At 43.3% G+C, this 21894-nt stretch overlaps 1 protein-coding gene and 1 non-coding gene across 45 annotated transcripts in view; one reads left to right on the forward strand and one right to left on the reverse strand.

Moving 5' to 3' along the window:
- Positions 1 to 11505: 11505 nt before the first annotated feature.
- The window catches only part of AKAP13 (A-kinase anchoring protein 13), a 351999-nt gene continuing 341610 nt past the window's right edge, over positions 11506 to 21894 (forward strand). For 38 of the 44 annotated variants that reach the window (XM_005560406.5, XM_015453327.4, XM_015453326.4 and 35 more), the window contains exon 1: positions 11506 to 11701. The gene's annotated coding sequence lies outside the window, so the exon portion shown is untranslated. The remainder of the gene's footprint in view (positions 11702 to 21894) is intronic. The other 6 variants (XM_015453325.4, XM_073996622.1, XM_073996630.1 and 3 more) reach the window with 1 other exon arrangement.
- Positions 20720 to 20781, reverse strand: LOC123574806 (U7 small nuclear RNA). The gene has a single exon (XR_006699991.1). It is a non-coding gene; the product is annotated as a U7 small nuclear RNA (small nuclear RNA).

Here is a 21894-nt window from a genome sequence, read left to right on the forward strand (position 1 = left end):
CTGTCATCCCAGCTACTCAAGAGACTGAGGATGTTGGAGACCAGCCTGGCCAACATGGTGAAACCTTATCTCTACTAAAAATACAAAAATTAGCCAAGCATGGAGGTGCATGCCTGTAATCCCAGCTACTCAGGAGGCTGAGACAGGAGAATCATTTGAACCTAGGAGGTGGAGGCTGCAGTGAACCGAGATTGTGCCACTGCACTCCAGCCTGGGCAAGAGAGTGAGATTCTATCACAAAAGAAAGAAAACAAAAAGATAGAAATAGATAGATAGATAGAGATATCGATGTCTCTACATAAAGAGAGAGAGAAAGAAAGAAGGAAAGAAAGGAAAAGAAAATTAGCATAGCCTAGGGTCATGCAGGTAGAGGTGGGAATTGTGGGCAGGGGCATATAAAAACTTGTGGAGACCTCAGAAATGTTCTATTTCTTAGTTATTGGGATGCTTACACATTTGTCACACTCACTGAATTGTACACTTAAAATTGGCATATTTATTGAATTTTACCTTAATAAGATTGATTTTAAGAAAAGAGGGCAAACGATGAGGTGGAATCAGTAGGCTAAAAAGTATGATGGCAAAGGCAAGAGGAGAGATGGGACAGTGTCTTAAGAATGTACTTGGGTCAAGGATTTTATGCATTTTTTTAAGATAAGAGAGATTTGAATAAGTTTGAAGGCAGACTATAAGGACTAAAGATGTAAACCAGAAAACTTAAATTATAAAGTAAAATTCTGGCAGGGACTGAAACAAATGATATTAAGCAGGCAGTTTAGTTAAATCATGAACTACTTCCTGGGGAAGATAGGTTAAAGAGATTTTAGGCACTCAGTTCTAGTGTCCTCAGTAATGTAGGTCTGTTTACATGCCAAAAAGTTCAAGGCTTTGAGTGGGCACTTAGGTTTAGATAGAGAAGAAGTTTAATGCAGTTTTTATGTGAGTTGACACTGGAAGTCAATTACTTTTGAATTCTCTGCTAAAGTGTTTAGTATTATTCTGTAAGCAAAACGGAGCCATTGAAGTCTTTTGAGCAGGAAAGTGAAAAGTCAGGGCTGTACTTTTAGGAAAACCATTCTGTTACAGAGAGGACTATGGACTAGTTGGGAGTTATTAGATGCAGGAAAACCAGTTAGAAGAATATTGCAATCCTGCGGCCGAAAGTTAGTGAATGAACCCAAGAGAAGTAAGAATGGGAAACTTTACCTTGATTTGTAAATTGCGGCAGAATGAAAAGGCAGCATGCTGGAAATGACTGGATGGGACTGAGGGAGCGGGAAAGCAGAAAATAGAGCAGATGAGGGAGAGAAGGATTTCTCACTTTTGGAGCCAAGTTTCTGGTCCAGCAGGCAATTCAGGTGAAGGGGTGCTTGTAGTAGGTAGGAATACAGTGTGAAACCTAGGAGGAGTGATCTGATTAAGCTGCAGGTGAGATTTAGGAAGCATCTAGTTTCCTTTGTTTTTCTTTTTTCTTTTTCTTTCTTTCTTTCTTTCTTTTCTTTTTTTTTTTTTTTTGAGACAGTTTCACTCTTGTTGCCCAGGCTGGAGTGATCTCGGCTAACTGCAACCTCCGCCTCCCAGGTAGAAGCAATTCTCTTGCCTCAACCTCCCAAGTAGCTCGGATTGCAGGCATGCACCACCACACTCTACTAATATTTTTGTATTTAGTAGAGACGGGGTTTCACCACGTTAGTCAGGCTGGTCATGAACTGCTGACCTCAGGTATCCACCCGCCTCAGCCTCCCAAAGTGTTGGGATTACAGGCATGTGCCACCATCTTGGCTTTATTTTCCTTTCTTTTTTTTTTTTTTTCTTGAGACGGAGTCTCGCTCTGTTGCCCAGGCTGGAGTGCAGTGGCACGATCTCAGCTCACTGCAAGCTCCGCCTCCTGGGTTCACACCATTCTCCTGCCTCAGCCTCCCGAGTAGCTGGGACTACAGGTGCCCACCACCACACTTGGCTAATTTTTTTGGTATTTTTAGTAGAGACAGGGTTTCACTGTGTTAGCCAGGATGGTCTCGATCTCCCAACCTTGTGATCCGCCCACCTTGGCCTCCCAAAGTGCTGGGATTACAGGCGTGAGCCACCGCGCCTGGCCTATTTTCCTTTCTTAACTAAGGAATCACCTCTTGGTTTGGACTAAGGGTCCCTTTTGAAACAAATGATAGTGTGGGTGTCTTAGCTCAAGCTGCTATTACAAAATACCATAGAACGGGTGGGTTAAACAACAGACATTTATTTCTCATTCTGGACACTGAAAAGCCTAAGATCAAGGTGCTGGCAGATTCACTCCTTGGTGAGGGCCTGCTTCCTTACTTGCAGATAGCCACTCTTTCACTGTTTTCTTATGTAGCAGAGAGAGGAGCCTCTGGTGTTTTCTTTTTTTTTGAGACAAAGTCTCGCTCTGTTGCCCAGGCTGGAGTGCAGTGGTGCAATCTTGGCTCACTGCACCCTCCGCCTCCCAGGTTCAAGAGATTCTCCTGTCTCAGCCTCCTGAGTAGCTGGGATTACAGGTGCGTGCCACCACACCCAGCTAATTTTTATATTTTTAGTAGAGACAGGGTTTCACCATGTTGGCCAGGCTGGTCTCAAACTCCTGACCTTAAGTGATCTGCCTGCCTTGGCCTCCCAAATTGCTGGGATTACAAGCATGAACCACCATGCCTGGCCTGGTGTTTCTTCCTTTTCTTATAAGGGCACCAATCCCATCATGGGAGCTCCACCTTGATGACCTCATCTAAACTTAATTATTACCGAAAGTTCCTACCTCCTCATATCACCACATTGGGGGTTAGGGCTTCAACATATGAGTTTTGGAGAGGACACACACATTTATTCCATTAACAATGGGTAAAAGGTAAATGGTGCTTCACCTACCTTGTTCTTTCTGGAAGACGAGTTGAACGGGTTCAGGTAGTGTTTCTCAAAAATGTGCCCTCAATGGGATATGATATATTAATGTGTTTTCCAAGGAATTGGTGTCATGGTAAAATAAGTTTGAGTAATATAGGATTAAGCAAAGTCAAACAGTTGGGGTTTTTTAAATGCAGGACTTTTCAAGGCCTTAATATGTAATGCTATTCTGTACAGTGAATCTTCATGAGGAGAGAAATATAAAATAAAACATTTCTTATATTCATTTAAACAGACAATGGGTTTCTAAGGAATTAATGCTCCAATAGAAGCACTTCAAGAAAAAGTGATTTAAGCTGTGCCAAAACTGCAGTTATTTGTAATAGTTGTACACAAATAAGGACTTCTTTCCTTTAACACTGAAAATTCAATATAGTTTTGGAAAAAAATTCTAACAGTAATGAAGAAAAGTTTTTAAGAAGTTCTGTCCAAGAAAACCTCAGCTTAGGCCTCACATAAGTTGTTGGAGTCCATTTCCATTAAACAGCATTTGGGGCTCAAAAACATGGTGTTTCTCTAACTCCAGCTTCAGAAACCTACCATTATAAATAATTGGGGATAATTATGAGAGCAGCTGAATAAACTGGACAAGGTTGGGCATAAAGAGAAAAGCGATAGGAGGAAATGTGCAGTACTTGAGCTCGCCCATAAATCTTTCTGGAGGCAGAAAAACAGTCCCCATCTTCTCCAAACTGGAACGTGCATATAAAGTCAATACCAAACGAAACCTAACCAAATCAAAATAACGCTACCCTGAAAAGTGATTCTGGTTTTATTTTGCAGTTATTGGGAGAGAATCTCTGGACCCTTTCATGCCCCTAAAATTAAATCCCCTGACTCCAGGCTAAAAAATATGGCAATAACTTTGTTTGGGGCCAGGGTGGTTGAGGCATTTGTGATTCCTTCCCCCTATCAACCCAGCGTCCCTCACCCTTCTACCACTGGAAACATAATGACTTTAGAAGCTTAATTTGGTCCCATGAGCAGCCTTCAAGCAACTTTTGCTGGGAAGGTCATTATGGAGAAAAACAAGGGTTTCAGAAATGAAATAAATTGTTCTATCAATAAACAGTACATCTGGCATTTATTAATTAAAGGCTGGGGAGCCTCTGGGGGCAGGAGACTGGGTGGCTGCTACATCTATTGAGGAAGTTAGTACATGACAATATGCACTTTTTGTTGAAAATTCTCTATTACAGTTTTGGCAACGTGCATGTTTCCCTGCATTTGTCAATTAACAATTTTCTGCATAATCAGATCTGCTCCTAGACTTCCTTTTATCTTATTGTCTCTCAAAGGGGAAGTGGAGGAGGTGTGTAAAGTGGATAGAGCAACTTGCATTGTGCCAGGCAATGTGCTCAGGGTTGTATTTGTTATAATGTGGCTGTTGGGTGGGAGTGATTCCTTTACAGACAAAGAATTTGAGCATCCATGATCCAAACTTAGCTCTGAACTCTTCTTTTTTCTTTTCTTTTCTTTCTTTCTTTTTTTTTTTTTTTTTTTTTTTTTTTTGAGACAGAGTCTTGCTCTGTAGCCTAGGCTGGAGTGGTGTGATCTCGGCTCACTGCAACCTCCGCCTCCTGGGTTCAAGTAATTCTCCTGCCCCAGCCTCCGGAGTAGCTGGGACTACAGGCACGTGCCACCACGCCTGGCTAATTTTTTGTATTTTTAGTAGAGACGGGGTTTCACCGTGTTAGCCAGGATGGTCTTGATCTCTTGACCTTGTGATCTGCTCGCCTGGTCCTCCAAAAGTGCTGGGATTACGGGCGTGAGCCACTGTGCCCGGCCAGTTCTGACCACTTCTAAACTCCTTCTGTTTCATACAAGTAGAAATTAGAGAGGTTAGTCACTCTGATGCCCTGACGACAGGGATGTAAATTATAAATCAGCACAACTTGTTTTGGAAGGCTGCTTGCAATGAATATGCAGCAAGGTCCCTAAAATGTTAATAGTATCTGACCTGGTAATAATCATAATGATAAATGCCATTTACTGTGCATTTACCTGCAATACAGCATATAACCTTAAGCCATTTCTCTGCTTAGTTTGTGCCTGTAGAATTCCTGAAATGTATTCTCAACAAGGAATTGGTTGCTTAATCAACTCTCTACTGAGCACCTGCTCTGTAGCTAGGCTGACTAAATAGGTTCATAGTTCCAAGTACAGAGGGGAGGAGGAGGAGGTGAGAGAGCCCTAATGAGGGAAATTGTATTCAAATACTATTCTAACTTGGAGTTGGCAACTTTCCCTTAGTTTTTGTCTCTTGAACGATAAGCGGTGCCAATCAGTAGCTATGTGACTTGTAGCAAATTACTTAATCTCTGTAAAAGAGATTACTTGTTACTTGTAAAAGGAGGATAATAGTGCCAGCCTAGGATTGTTGTGATGAATAAATGAGATAATGCAAGTGAAGAGGTATGGTGCAGGAATTTTGGCTTTAGAAACAAATTGAGGTTTGGAGGAAATTTCTAGATAGAGGCTCTGTGTCAGAAGCAATCAACCTCACCTTTGCTGTCTAGTACACCAGCCATCAGTCACACATGACTTTTGAGCACTTGAAATATGGCTAGACTGAATTGAAATGTACTGTAAGTGTAAATACACACTGGATTATTTTGAAGACTTAGCACAATAGATAGAATGTAAAAAATACCCCATTAATAAATTTCACCTGCTTCTTTTTTAACTTTTTAAATGTGACTACTGGAAAATTCCAAAGCATACATAAGGCTCATATATACTGGGTAACATTGGGCTTGACATCAAGGAGGTAAGATTCCCTCTGCCCCCAAGAAATAAAAATTCAGCTCTAGACTGCAAAACTTTCTGCCTGGAGCCAGGTTTCTCTTAGAGATTTCCCTGTTCCCTTCCATCCTCACCCCCAACTTAAATCCAGCCTCAACATATAGTGGTAAGGTGATCTTTCTATTACAAGATGAAAATCTGCTCTCATTGTTGTTCTATTTCTTCACATCTTTTGAGATTTCCTCTTTGCTTTTCAGAATAAGGGCCACACCCATTACCAGGGCTGTGTACCAGGCCATTCATGACTTGGCTTCCACACCCCGCCCTCAGCTTCATCTCCCGCCCAGTTTCTTATGTGTGTTGTGTTTCTGATACCTCCGCGTCTTTGAATTTGCTCTTCCCTTTTCTAGAAAGGTCATTCTATTATTTGTGCACACATACCCTAGTCTCCTGTACTACCCCACCATTCTTTATCTGCCTGATTGTCTTCCAAGACCCATCTTATCTATCTCATCCTCTTGGATGTCTTTCCTAAACTTTCATCCTTTAACTAGGAGAAATACTCCTCTCTGTTCCCCACAACACCCTGCACTGGCCTCTTTAAAGGCACCTACACATGTGATTTCTTCCTGGTTTGTCTGCCTTCAATTGACTGTGAGTTTCTTAAAGACAGTAACCTCTTCTTCACCTATAACCCCAGGACCCTGACTAATGCCTGGCACACAGTAAACTCTCAATAGACATTTGTCAGGGAATTGGCCAGGGATCATCAGCTCATGGGTGGTGTGGCAATTACAACTCTTCTGGATGCAAGTGACAGAAACCTCCACTGTGCCAGGCTTTATTGGCTTATAGGATTGAAAAGTCTATCTACATTGCTGGATTCAGCAGTTCAACTAGTGTCACTAAGAAAATCATCTCTGGGCCGGGCGCGGTGGCTCACGCCTGTAATCCCAGCACTTTGGGAGGCCGAGGCGGGCGGATCACAAGGTCAGGAGATCGAGACCACGGTGAAACCCCGTCTCTACTAAAAATACAAAAAATTAGCCGGGCGAGGTGGCGGGCGCCTGTAGTCCCAGCTACTCAGGAGGCTGAGGCAGGAGAATGCCGTAAACCCAGGAGGCGGAGCTTGCAATGAGCCGAGATCGCGCCACTGCACTCCAGCCTGGGCGACACAGCGAGACTCCGTCTCAAAAAACAAACAAATAAAAAATCCAGAAAATCATCTCTGTTTACTTTCCACTGTTCCATTTCCATTCTAAAGGTTCTTTCTTTATGGTGACAAGATGGCTGACAGGCATATCCTTCCAGATTCCATTTAACGGAGACAAATATTCCAATCAAGCAAGACCCTAGTTCCAGCAGAGTAGCATGGAAGTAGTCACTGTTGCCCGCAGATAGGATACATCAGGAGAGTCAGGTCTGCAGATTAGCATGGGAGTAGTCACCGTTGCCCGCGGATAGGATACATCAGGAGAGTCAGGTCTGCAGAGTAGTATGGGAGTAGTCACCGTTGCCCGCGGATAGGATACATCAGGAGAGTCAGGTCTGCAGAGTAGTATGGGAGTAGTCACCGTTGCCCGCGGATAGGATGCATCAGGAGAGTCAGGTCTGCAGAGTAGTATGGGAGTAGTCACCGTTGCCCGCGGATAGGATGCATCAGGAGAGTCAGGTCTGCAGAGTAGTATGGGAGTAGTCACCGTTGCCCGCGGATAGGATGCATCAGGAGAGTCGGGTCTGCAGAGTAGTATGGGAGTAGTCACCGTTGCCCGCGGATAGGATGCATCAGGAGAGTCGGGTCTGCAGAGTAGTATGGGAGTAGTCACTGTTGCCCGCGGATAGGATACATCAGGAGAGTCAGGTCTGCATTCCATGCTGAGGCCATGGAATTGGGGCTGTGGTAGAGCTGGCTTCGCATCAAGCAAGGAGCTGAGAGTGGAAGCTCTCAAAGCATGATGAGGGCACTATTTCTATCACAAAAGCAATACAATGTCCACTGCTGTGAAGGAACGCTGGGACATGTTTGTTCCAGTGTTTCTGTTATCAAAGTGGACATGTTACACAGTGTGGGCTTCCAGAGAAATTTATGCTCTTTTAATTGTGTTACTTTTGTTTTTTCTTTGCTTTGGCATTACCAGGAACTCTCTGTAAAATGGGATTTATTCTTGTTATATTTTTAGGTATTATATAGAATCTGTGTAAATCAGTTGGGAAGATATAAGTCAATGGAGAGATAGTTCAGAGATACAAACCCCACCACTGCTTAGTAAGGTATCTTTCCTGGCTTGCAAACTTACTCAGGGTGCCTGAGAAAATGATCAAACCTGCGATCTCTTTCTGTGAAATGGGGCATACTGTGTAGAAATATTTGGCATACCTTGGAAGAATAAGTCTTTAGTATCAGGGACACTCAGTTTGAAGGCTCCTTATAATAGCTTCTTTCGTGCAAATTCACTAATGTGAAACATTTGTTGAGTCCATACTGTGAACCAGATACTATTAGAGGGGCAGGAGAGAGGGGGTAAACACAGCATACTTCAAGGAGCTTACATTATAGTGGGAGGAGCCAATAAACACACAAGATAAATAAGGTACTTTCAGATTGAGATAAATGCTATGGAAAAAACCAATAATTGCATATGGAAATATGCAAGAGAGGGACTAGATGAGAGTGAGTCAATTTAGGGAGGGTAGCCAAGGAAGATTTCTCTGAGAAGGATCATTTGAGCTGAGGCCTGAACGATGAGATGGCATCAGTCACGCAGATAACAATTTAGGAATTCCCAAAGACGACAGAGGGCTTAGCCGTTTGGGGAATTTAGGGTAGACTCTTGCCTTCAAAGTTGGGTTTCAGACTGGGCATGGTGGCTCATGCCTGTAATCCCAGCACTTTGGGAGGCCGAGGTGGGCAGATTTCCTGAGGTCAAGAGTTCAAGACCAGCCTGGCCAATATGGTGAAACCCTGTCTCTACTGAAAATACAAAAACTAGCTGGGTGTGGTGATGCAAACCTGTAATCCTAGCTACTTGAGGACCTGAGGCAGGAGAATCACTTGAACAGGAGAGGTGGAGGTTTCAGTGAGCCGAGATCATGCCACTGCACTCCAGCCTGGACAATACAGTGAGACTCTGTCTCAAAAAAAAAAAAAAAAAAGAGTCGGGTTTCAGAATAGCTACATCAGTAGCACCTGGGAGCTTTTTAGAAATGCAGAATCCTGGATCCCACCCCAAACTCACTGAATCAGAATCCATATTTAACAAACTCTCCCAGGTGATTTGTAAGCACAGTACATTCGAGAAGTGCTAGACTCTTAACTTTTCCTGCAGCCCACTGGAAAGGTGTAAATCCTGCTGAGGCAGGGAGCAGGGAATGGTGTTGTCAGTGTCCGTAGAAAGATGACATGGTAACATTTACTGCTGCCTTTGAAACAAACAAGCCAGGTTCTAAGCAGGAAGGTCACTGGGTTATCAAATGTTAGGGTTCAAGTGATTTTCTTGGTTAGCACTCTTGCTTCACAGAAGACTGAGGTTCTTTGAGAAGTGACCAGCTCCTGACAGGCTCCTTTGAGGCCATCAGTCAGGTCTAGGATCCAGGTGTCTTCTCTCTCTGTGCCAGCTTTTTTTTTTTTTTTTTTTTTTTTTTTGAGATAGGGTCTGGCTCTGTCACCCAGGCTGGAGTACAGTGGCATGATTTGGCTCACTGCAACCTCTGCCTCCCGGGCTCAAGCAATCCTTCCACCTCGGCCTCCCAAGTAGCTGAGATCTGGGCTACCATGCTTGGCTAATTTTTGTATTTTTAGGTACAGATGGGGTTTCAACTGATGCCCAGGCTGGTCTCGAACTCCTGGGCTCAAGTGATCTGCCCTCCTCAGCCTCACAAAGTGCTGGGATTACAGGTGTGAGCCACCGTGCCAGGCCTTGTGCCAACTTTTAAATATCAACAAGGACAGATTAGAGAACAGTGGAAGAGGGTGAGCAGCACGATGAAGTGATACGGAAATATTTTCACATCAACAACTGGGCATGTTTGACTTTTTTTTTTTTTTTTTTTTTAAAAGCCATTCGGTGAGGTTTAATTAAGAAAATAGGGCCGGGCATGGTGGCTCATACCTGTAATCCCAGCACTTTGGGAGGCCAAGGTGGGTGGATCACCTGAGGACTAAACCCCACTTCCTGAGTTGAAGTGGGGGAAATAGAGGAGTTTGAGACCAGCCTGGCCAACATGGTGAAACACCGTCTCTACTAAAAATAAAAAAAATTAACCAGGTGTGGTGGTGGATGCCTGTAATCCCAGTTACTTGGGAGGCTGAGGCAGGAGAATCGTTTGAACCCTGGAAGTGGAGGTTACAGTGAGCTGAGATCGCACCATTGCACTCCAGCCTGGGCAACAAGAGAGAAACTCTGCCTCAAAAAAAAAAAAAAAAAAAAAGAAAGAAAGAAAGAAAAAAGACAAAACAAGAAAGTATATGTGAGCACCAGAGCTCAACATTAAGAGCATTTCTGAGATTTGGAGCTATTCAACATTGGAAGTTCCTGGTACACACATGAGGAATTCACAATACCCTTTCTCAGGTGTTTGGTCACTGCTAGTGAGCCGGCCTGTGGTCACTGCTAGTGAGCTGGCCTGGATCAGTGTTTCCCAAATGGCAGTCATTTGCATCTTTGCTTTTTTTGGGAGGGGCGGGGGTGAGGGTATATCCTGTACCAGATTTTTAAAAATTGACATTAAAAATACATATTTAAAATGTGTAAAGTGCACTAATCGTAAGTGCACTGGATGTATTTTTTATTCATGTATATACTTTTGTTATCCATTACCCAGGTCAAAATACAGAACCACCACCCCAGAGGGTTCCCTCCTCCTCCTTCCCAGCCAATAACCTTCTCTTCCTGCCTAACCACTGTTCTTACTTCAATCACTGTCAACTAGTTTTACACGTTCTTGAACTGCATAAAGTGTCTCAATTTTTTACTTAACACTTTTCTTGAAGTGCATTCGTTTTTCGCCACTTTTTATTTGACCTAAGAAATAACATTAATGAAACAATGGTTTGACTTGATAGGCATTTCCCTCCTAATGCGCACTAGAAACACTTAACTATTTGAAAAAAGAAGTTTCTTCGTGTACTAATATATTCTCCGCCCTGTCTCCAGAAACCGCCCTTCCTCTGTGGGTCGGTGGTTACCGGCACCGTTGGTACCCGGACCACACTTTGTTTCTCAAAGCAACCAGATGATTTCTGAGGTCATTTGCAGCTCGAACACGGAATGACTTTGCGGTGATCGAGTAGCCAAAAGTTCACGGAATGCACTGTCACAATTGTGATTCCGCCATAGCGCCTTGCATCCATCCAACACTTGTTTAATACCTATATTTAATACCTAATACCTTAGACTGTCCTAGGCTGTGCACACAGAAGACTAAACCCCACTTCCTGAGTTGAAGTGGGGGAAATAGAGGAGTAAATCATTTCACGATGTGTGGCTAAGTGCTGCAGCTCAGGTAACCACCGGCACACAGAGGAAGGGCGGTTTCTGGAGACAGGGTGGAGAGGAGACCGTGGGTGGGCATTTCCCAGAGCAGCCTCTGCCAGCCACCCTACTCTGATCACTTTGCCGCCGAGCAGCAGCGGCGGTCAACCTCAGCCTCCCTTAGCAACCTGACTGCCCCGCCCAGGAGCTTTACTATTGGTCTCGTGGAGTGGGATGGGCAGCTCTGCCGTGCAATCCCAGCTCGCAGTTCTTGCTCCGCGTGTACTCACGGGAGGACTCGCAGGCATTACCGCCCGCCCGCGTGCCCCGCCCACCCCCGAGAAACTTTCGGCGCATGCGCGGGTGGGCTGGGGCTGTGTGCAGGGCCAGCGCGGAGCCCGAGCAGCCGCGGTGAAGCGCCTGTGCTCCGCCGAGACTGCCGTGTTCATTGCTTGCCTCGGTTGCCGCCGCTTTAGCCGCCGCTGGGGGAGCGGCCGCCTATTGTCTTTCTCCGCGGCGAAGGTGAGGAGCTGTCCCGGCTCGGCCCGCGGGGGAGCCCCGGGAGCCGCACGGTGAGAGCGCAACTTAGTTGGCGGAGTTGGGGGAAGTTTTGTGCTTTGAGGAGGGGTCGGGGTGCGGAGTGTGGCCAGTCCCCTACGGTTGCTCGGTGGGGCGGGCCCCGGAGGAGGGGCGGGGCTGCGGGGGTTTCGGGGGCGGGTGGGACGGACGGGTCGCCGGGCCGCGCCGGGACCTCAGCTCTGCGGACCCCTCCTCCCTTCGGATCACCCTTCTCCCGCATTGTCTGCTTGGGGCTCGGCGCGACTCCCACTCCGCAGCCCAACTTGGGGGCGGTCGCCGCTTTCCGGGTGGGGGGCGCGCCTGGCCGCGGATGCTCCCTCAGGCGCTCCGCCCCCAGCGAGGCCCCGAATCCCTGCCCCGGGTCCCCGAGTCGGCGCCGCCGGGGCGGGCTCACTCCTCCCCTGAGGCGGGCGGTCGTGGTGTGGAGTCCGCGCCGCGAACAAGTGCTGCGGGCGCGAGGGAGCGGCTCCCCGGGGCCGACGCGGACAGTAAACACGTCGGGCCGCGCCCGCCTGTTGGGGCCTCTCCGCGGCTTCTCGGGGGCGCGGCCTGGCTGACCCGCGCCTCTCGGAGGCGAGCGGCCCAGGCAGGAGACCCGTGAGGTCCCCACGCACTCTGGGACCCGTGCAGCCGGCTCAGCTTGCAGCTATGCTTTGAGACCAAACAAAACTTTTTTTTTTTTTGTAAATATGGCTCACTGCCATTTTTTTCTTTTTTTTTGCAAAGCCAATAAGTATGTGAAGTTGAAAAAAGGAAAAACCCTAAAACTTTATCTAAAAAAAAAAAATCAAGAAAGGGGTTAGATAGGTTTGTTTTGTTTTGGAAATAGTTTTTATAGCAGAGTGATACCGTCACATTTAATTTTCTAGATCCCGGAATTCACAATGAAAGTTGGATTGAGCGGTATTTTGGTGTTCTTTCTTTGCTATAACACTGCTTAATGAAGTTATTTGGAGAGTTTATTGCTTCAGTTCAGTAAAAACCAGTGTGCCTTTTGTTGCTGTTGTTGTTAGTACTCCCCCGCAACAATTGTTTTATTTTTCGAAGAAGCAGTTTCTTCAGTTTTTCTAAACCATTGGATTGCTCAGATGAGGACAAACGGTGAAGTTCTTGAAAGGTTCATTATTGGCAAGTTTGTGAAAGAGCTAAGATCAGTTGAGATAAATCATTGTTACTGTTCTTGTATTCCGTCGTGGACTCTTGGGGATTTGCAGACTGCATTAAGTACAAGTTTTGCCAAGTTCAGGTGCACGTATTCCACTGTATTTGGTTTATGTGACTTATGATATGAACATGATTCTGTTTCAGTTCCCCAGATGGAACTAGCTTAAATGTCTGTCATTCATAGTGGAACAAAATGGCCAGAGTGTCATTTACTGTTAACTTCAGTTGTATTCCTTTACCTTCTGCTAAGTGAAAAAGAAAAATTTGAGAAATACTGTGTGTCAGTTTGCTCCGAGTGATTTCTCATGCTAAGTGGGTCATTTGGAGAAGCATTCCTGGGCTTTTCTGGTTTGGTGGGCCTTGTGTTATAAAACCGATTTTCTTCACCTGATGAAGCTAAAGACAAATTTTCTTCAGGCACAGGCGTTGCACTTTTAAACTACAGAGCCACTTTTAGGATTCACAATACTCGCTCGATGGCTTCCCTTCCTGGTTGTGTGGTTGTGTGTGTGTCATTGTGGGGAAGGAGGTTGGTTGACAGGTTGGAAGGGATTGTTAGGGAGGGACACAATGTAAGCAAGTACTGCTGACAACATAACGTTATGAGTGCACCAGTTGCTTTCCTTCTCTGGGCCGTGATGGCATGTTACCCTGTAGGTACTATTGTTTTAGGATTTCTCACACTTCGTTTGCCTTGACTAAATGGTAACTGCACACATACTGTACTATAAATGGACTCCTCCTCTAGTCCTTAACTCCTTGAGGGCTGTGATAGACCTTACTTAGCTTTGTACCCTCTTTGCCAGTAGTCTTAACATAGCGCAGGCACGGTATGTGTTTGAATTGGGTAAATTATTTTTACTGCCTAGTGGTAGCTAGTGTGCACAGGAGAGAGCCACTAACTCTGGGCACTTGTCCAAAATGACAATTCACTTGCAGATCTGTGATGAAATTTACTTTAAAATGATTTCTAACCTTTTTAAAAATCTGTCAGTTATTTTTTGAAAAGAAGTAGGGCTTAACTAGTGCTCTAAGGATTTCAACAAGAGATTCCGATTTAGAAATCTGCCACCGCCCCCGTTTTGGTGAAATTATTATTTTTTTAGAGTCGGAATCTCACTGTTTCCCAGTTTTCTCCTGGGGACCCAAGCCATCCTCCCACCTCAGTCTCCCACAGTGTTTGAATTACGGATGTGAGCCACCCCACCCAACTGGTGAAGTTATTAAAATTGTAGTGACAACTCTCCCTCCATTGTGAAATTGGAAAAAAATTAGAAATTTTAAAAAAACGTACACCCTTTAGAGCTAGGTAGAGTTCACATCCCCACATTTCCATTGACTAGTAGCATAGCCTCTCAGAGCTTCAGTTTCCTACTCTGTAAGGGTTAGTAACATGCTTCGCAGTGTTCTTAGAAATCAGTGAAACTATGTGAGGTACTTAACTGCAGTATCTAACATGGAGTAAGTAGCTATTTCCTGGTAGCTGTCATGGGAATAATTTTGATACATTTTTACTTAAGCATTCTTAAAAGTCTGATGCTTCTGAGTATAGAGGCTTAGCTAATTCTTTCATAAAGAAGGGGCCTTGAGACTTGTGAGTCTTATCTAAATCTATTTCTTCAAAGGTGCCAGATGAACTGAAGGATAATGGAAACAATAGCGAGTTTATCTTCTCAGTCACCTGTGAGTCTTCCTTTGAGAGTGGGACTTGCTGAGTGCTTGGTATGGTAGAGCTCTTTGTGACTGTGCTATTTAGGAAACAGTGAGAGATGGATTGTTTTCAGTTCATCAGTCATAAGAGGATATGTGTTCCAATTTTATTTATTTTACCCTAGTCTTGACAAATAATAAGTGTGGAATATGTCTGTATTTCTCAGACTTGTTTAAGGTGGAACTGGACTGGGTGTTAACAGTGTTAGTTCAGTACAGAGACATGAGCAAATCACTCACTTCCCCTTCAAGATAACACTTTAAAGGTACTACCATTTACAGAAGAAAGCTGTGATTTAAATCAGTTATATTAGCATAGTTTAGAATACTTACAGTACCAGATGGAATAGATACATTCTAGAAATATTTACCTGTTAAGGACATTTCTATAGATTTTATTCCATTTTTCCATTAGTTTTCTGATGAAGAGATTGTAGTAAACCTTTAAAAATTATATTTGGTCAAACTTACAGATTGAGGGTAAACCTTTAAAAATTATATTTGATCACACTTACAGATTGAGGGTAAAAACATTCCTGACAAAGCTAGGCAAAGAAACTTGGACTTTTGATGTTCCCTTCTTTTAAAGTTAACATTTAGCACTTGAATAGACTTGGTTATAACTGATGGGGACAGGTGTCCATTTGGAAGTAGCTTCCCTCTCTCTGTCTTTCCCAGATTAGGCTGTCTTACTGCTGTAAATGGGGAGAGAGGAGAAAGCTGTGGGTGGAAGAAAGTTTGTTTCATAGTCTGGCGCGGTGGCTGATGCCTGTAATCCCAGCACTTTGGGAGGCCGAGGCGGGCAGATCAGTTGAGGTCAGGAGATCCAGACCAGCCTGGCCAACATGGTGAAACCCCATCTCTACTAAAAATACAGAAACTACCCCAGCAGGGTGGCGGATGCCTTTAATCCCAGCTACTTGGGAGGCTGAGGCAGGAGAATCGCTTGAACCCGGGAGGTGGAGGTTGCAGTGAGCGGAGATCATGCCACTGCACTCCAGCCTGGGCAACAGAGCGAGACTCCGTCTCAAAAAAAAAAAAAAAAAAAAAAGAGAAAGCTTGTTTCATACATCTGTCCTCACTGGTCAGTGGAAGAAAGTTTGTTTCATGCATTTGTCCTCATATTTATAATTTTCTTGTCCACCTGCAAGTTGATTGTGACCTTATAAATAGAAGATGAATGGATAGTGCGTTTTTGTCAGACCTTGCTGGAAGGATGGACCTCGTACTGAAATACTGTGATTGTATGAACATTTGTGTTGGGCAATGCTGTGTTCAGTGCCTGGGGAAGGTGGATACCAATGTGTTTGTATGATATGGATGCTAGGATGGGAGAGAAGGAAAAGGTGTGAGGTTTTTTACCATTCACATCACTCTGTAAGGTCTTCTCTGGGTACTGTGATGCTATAGTGGCAGAGTTGAGTAGTTACAGCAGAGACCGTGTGATCCACAAAGCAGAAAATATTTACTATCTGGCCTTTTACAGAAATTTGCTGACCCTTTTTCTACATAACCAACTGCAGTTATTCACAAGAAAGAGTAACATTAATTCTATAATGTTATTCAATACCTATTCAAGTTTCTGTATTTGTCCCCCAAATATCTTTTATAGTTGATTGAGAAAAATTTTGGACAGGGTAAAATTAAAGTTCACTCAGCACATCATTATGTCTCTTTAGTCTTTTTTTTCATTCTTTATTCATATGTATAGTTCACACTCACTAAAATTCAGCCATTTTAGTGTAACATCCTGAGTTTTAACAGGTGTATACATTCATATATCCGCTGCTTCAAATAGGACGGTTCCTTCATTCTCCAGAATTCTTCTTAGCCCTTTTGTACTCAACCCGTTCTCTACCTCCAGACTCTGGAAATCGCTGATCTGTTTTCTGTCTCCATGGTTTTTTGCCTTTTCAAGAATGTTGTCAAAATGGAATCACACAGAATGTAGGCTTTTTATTCATTTGCCCAATGACTAATGATATTAAGTATCTTTTCATCTGATTATTTGTCATTCTTTGATGTCAATTCAAAATCTTTTGCTTTAAAAAAGTGAGTTTTTGGATATACTCTGGAATCAAATATATGATTTGCAAATATTTTCTCCTAGTCTGTTTTTACTTGTTTTAATAAATGTCTTTTTTTGTTTGTTTCGAGATGGAGTTCCACTCTGTCACCCAGGCTGGAGTACAGTGGTGTGATCTTGGCTCACTGCAACCTCTGCCTCCTGGTTTCAAGTGATTCTCCTGCCTTAACCTCCCGAGTAGCTGGGATTACAGGCATTCACCACCAATCCCGGCTAATTTTTGTATTTTAGTAGAGATGGGGCTTCTCCATGTTGGCCAGGCTGATCTCGAACTCCTAACCTCAAGTGATCCACCCGCCTCGGCCTCCCAAAGTACTGAGATTACAGGCGCAAGCCACTGTGCCCAGCCTGCTTGTCTTAATAATGTCTTTTGAAGAGCCGAAGTTCTTAATTTTTATGATATCCAGTGTTTAGTTTTGGGGTTTTTTTTTCCCCCCAAGTGGATCATGCTTTTGATATAATAGTTTAGAAATCTTTGCCTAGCTTAAGAGCTCAAAGACTTTCCCCTGTGTTTTCTCCTGGAAGTTATTACTTTTTTTAGAGATGGAGTCTCGCTCTGTCATCCGGGCTGGAGTGAGCGAGATCTTGCTCACTGGAACCTCCGCCTCCTGGGTTCAAGCAATTCTCCTGCCTCAGCCTCCCAAGTAGCTGGGATTACAGGCACCCACCACCACACCTGACTAATTTTTATATTTTTAGTAGAAATGGGGTTTCACCATGTTGGCCAGGGTGGTCTCGAACTCCTGACCTCAAGTGATCTACCCACCTCAGCCTCCCAAAGTGCTGTGATTACAGGCGTGAGCTACTGTGCCTGGCTCTCCTATAAGTTTTATCGTTTAAAATTTTATATTTAAGTTTATTATCTGCTTTGATTTAATTTTCCTAAATAGTACAAGGTATGCTTTGAGCTTATTTTTTTGTGGATGGATTTACAATTTTTCCAGCAAGTTTTTGAAAAGACTGTCCTTTCTCTGTTGATTACCTTTTTGCCCTTTTTTTTTTTTTGCAAGTTGGTCATAAATGTGTGAATCTGTTTCTGGATTCTCTCTCCTATTCCATTGATCTGTGTCTTTCATTTCTTTATCACCTCACTGTTGATTACTGTCACCTAAGAGTAAGTTTTAAAATCAGGTAGTGTGAGTTATTATTTTTCAGAATTGTTTTTTGGGTATTTTAGTTGCATTGCTTTTTTGTGCATATTTTAGATTCATCTTGCTGTTATCTACAAGTCCTGCTGAGTTTTTCTTCTTTTTTTTTTAAGATGAGATCTCGGCCAGGTGTGGTGACTCGTGCCTGTAATCCCAACATTTTGGGAGGCTGAGGCAGGAGGATCACCTGAGATCAGGAGTTCGAGACCAGCCTGGCCAACATGACAAAACCCCGTCTCTACTAAAAATACAAAAAATAGCTGGGTGTGGTGATGGGTCCTGTAATCCCAGCTACTTGGGAGGCTGAGACAGGAGAATTGCTTAAACCCGGGAGATGGAGGTTATAGTAACCCGAGATTGCGCCACTTCACTCCAGCCTGGGTGACAGAGCGAGAGTTCTTCTCAAAAAAAAAAAAAAAAAAAGATAGGGTCTCACTCAGTTGCCAAGTGTGGAATGCAGTGGTAGGATCACCACTCACCACAGCCTTGATCTTCTGGGCCCAAGCAATTCTCCTACGTCAGCCTCCCAAGTAGCTGGGATCACAGTCATGCACTACCATGCCTGGCTAATTTTTTTATTTTTGTAGAGACAGAGTCTCTCTATGTTGCCCAGGCTGGTCTCAAATTCCTGGGATGAAGTGATCCTCCCACCGTGGCCTCCCAAAGTGTAGGGATTACAGGCATGAGCCACCATGCCCAGCCTGCTGGGGTTTTTGATTGGCATTGTGTTGAAGCTGGAAATCAGTTAGGGGCAATTGACATTTTAATAATGAGCCATGAACATGGTATATATATTTATTTAGACCTTAGATTTTTGATTAGTGTTTTGTAGTTTTTAGCAATTGGATCTTGCATGTGTTTTGTAATCTCATACATGTGTTTCATGTGTTGTGGTGCTGTTGTGAATGATATTTCTCAATTTCCAGTTGTTCATTGCTGGTATATAGAAAGATCATTTTATATTATATGCTGACCTTGGATCCTACACCCTTGCTAAACTCATTTTTAGTAATAGAAGCTTTTTTTGTAGATTTTTGGAATTTTCTGCATAGGCAGTAATGTAATTGGCAAATAAGGGCAGTTTGATTTCATTTTCACTTTGTATACTTTCATTTCCTTTTTTATTTTTTTTTGAGATAAGAGTCTTGCTCTGTCGCCCAGGCTGGAGTGCAGTGGTGCGATCTCGGCTCACTGCAACCTGTAGCCCCCCAGGTTCAAGTGATTCTCATGGATCAGCCTCCTAAATAGCTGGGATTACAGGTACATGCTGTCACACCCGGCTAAATTTTTTTTTTTTTTTTTTTTAAGTAGAGCCCAGATTTCACCGTGTTAACCAGGCTGGTCCCAAACTCCTGACCTCAAGTGATCTGCCTGCCTTGGCCTCCCAAAGTGCTAGGATTACAAGCGTGAGCTACTGCGCCAGGCGTGATTTCTTTTTGTTACTTTGCTGAACTGTCTAGGACCCTCAGTATAATGTGTAATAGGAATTTTACAAGTGGGCATCCTTTCCTTTTTCCTGATGTTAGAAGGGAAAACACTGAGTGTTCGACCATTAAAATGATGGTAGCCATAGGTGTTTGTTTTTGTAGATGTCTTTTATCAAGTTGAGGAAGTTGCCTTCTATGTTTAGTTTGCTGAGAGTTTTTGTCATTAATAGCTATTGAATGTTGTCAAAGGTTTTTCTATATTTATATAATCATATGTTTTTTCTTATTTAGTCTGGTGTAATATGTTGAAATAGCTTTGCATTCTTGTGATAATACTCATTTAGTCATGATGTATTATTTTTTACATGTCTTTGGGTTCCATTTGCTACTGAATCTTTTTTTATTTCTTCCATTTGTTTCCAGTTATGTTCATTTTTAAAATAGATTCTTGATCATATGTATAATATTCATGATAGTTGTTGAGTCCTTATCTGTTAAATGTCAAATGTCTCCTCAGGGGTAAAGTTATTTCAAACACAAGAACCATTGCTTTAAAGAGTATCATACTTTGTTTTGGCAAGTTAAGTTGCCAAACTTATGGGTTTAAGTTGCTTGCTACACCTCGTTACTAAGGCGTGAAGCCCCTGTAGTTTTCATTGAAGAATTGGGCGTCCTGTGAGAACTCTATTCTGGCAGTTGAGAACACAAATGTCTCCCAGACCTGTGTGAATTTTGGGGATCATTTAGCTTACAGTTCCTGGGTGATTCTTTGTTTGCCGTCATGTATTTTTACAACGTGCATGCTTGGCTTACTACTAAGTGTGAGACTCACCGGCCTCTATGCTGATTTCTGGAGCTCCTTTTTCATGCAACTCCCTCCTCTTCTCTCGTACTCTGCAATTTTCAGACTCCTTAGCCTTCCCAAGCTATGTTTGTCTTCTAAACTTGACAAAGCTGCCATGTTGTGCTTGATCCTCCTCATTGCACCATGGTCTAGAAGGTACCTCCCGCCAGAAAGCTGGGGCAATTTTAGGGCTTATCTTATTTGTTCCCTTCTCTTTGGGATTGCAGTTCTGTGCTGCCTGTTGTCCAGGCTCTAAAGGATGCTGCCTCATACATTTTGTCCACTTTTCTAGTAGTTAGGGAGAATGGCAGGATAAATCTGGATCCAGTTACTCTGTCGTGGTTAGCAGCTGAAGTCCTTTGGGTGAGTGTGCTTTGTTGGTGGTTCAGAAAGTTTCATTACAGGATTCTCAAAATCTTTGGGAGTATAAATAAGAAAGAAGTATTTGTTGACTATCTTCTGATAGTAGCTCAGCCATTGCTTTGTGGGAAATAACAGAAAAAATGTAGATACCTTTTAGTTGAAGAGGCACATGGTACATACCTAAGATTAATCAATGAATTGCTATGGTGATAAACAGAAAGAGAAGGATCACTATAATCTATTATTTTCTGCACCTCCCCCCCCCTTGGGGGAGTCTTCCAGTGAAAACCAGAAAACCTACTAGACAAATTCTAAAAGAGCTGTAACACTTGGGATCTGGTGTTTTCATGTAGAAATACATGCTTTTGCGTTTTTGTTTCCTAGCATATATGCTTTATGTCACAAGTTGTAGTGAGTCAGTGGGTAGAGTGGTGGGTCTTTCAGGCGCATTTGCTGTTTGTTTACCATGCAGCTTTAGGTAAGTTATTTGTCTCTGAGATCTGATCTTCTCTTTTCTCTTTTGGCAAATGGTTATATGACATACCTTGTAGGGATGTTTGTAAATTTTTTCAAGTACCTTTTGTCAGGCACCGTTCTAGGTAATGGGAATTCAGTGACATCTGTAGTTGCTGCTGTTAATCTATATCCTATTGAGGGAAGTAGAAAATAAACCAGTGAACAAACAATTGCAGTCATGTCTGGTGGTGATGATTCTAGGAAGGATATGAAGAGTACTAGCAGAGATTGGGGAGGTCAGACAAGGCCTTACTGAGGAGGTGAGATTTGAATAGACCTGAAGAAAATCAAGGAACCTAGCCACATGAAGAGTCAGGGGAAGTGTGTTCAATATGAAAGGAACATCAAGTGCAGAGGGCCTGAGGTGGGAGAATGAACAGGGAGCCTGGTGTGGCTGGAATGGGTGAGAAAGAGCGTGAGGAGATAAGGTTTGTATGTGTAGCCAGAGACCAGATGAAATAGGCTCTTTAGTATGGTGAGAAACAGCTGAAGGATTTAAGCAAGGCATGACAAGAGCTGATTTCGGCTTTAAAAACTTTACTCTTGGCATAGGGAGCAGTAGTGGAAATGCAGAGACTAGTTCAGAGATTTGCAGTAGTTCAGCCTAGAGAAGATGATGACTTGGATTAGGGTGGTAACAGGGAAAGTGGTGAGAAGTGGTTTGAATCCATATACACTGAAAATAGAACTGATAGGATTACTTACAGATTGGAAAAAGGTTCTAAAGGAAAGAAAGAAATTAAGGACGATTCCTAGGTGTTTTGTCTGAACAACTGGGTAAATGGGGAAGATGTGGAATCAGTTTGCTGAGAGGTTGAAATTGTGATTTCCCTGTTGACTTGCTAAGTTTGACGTCCGTGAAATTTTTAAGTGAAGTTATCAGTAAGCATATGGATATACAGTTCTGGAGTTCAGTGATGATCTGGAC

This window comes from Macaca fascicularis, chromosome 7 (assembly GCF_037993035.2).
Source record: "Macaca fascicularis isolate 582-1 chromosome 7, T2T-MFA8v1.1".
Lineage (NCBI taxonomy): Eukaryota > Metazoa > Chordata > Mammalia > Primates > Cercopithecidae > Macaca > Macaca fascicularis.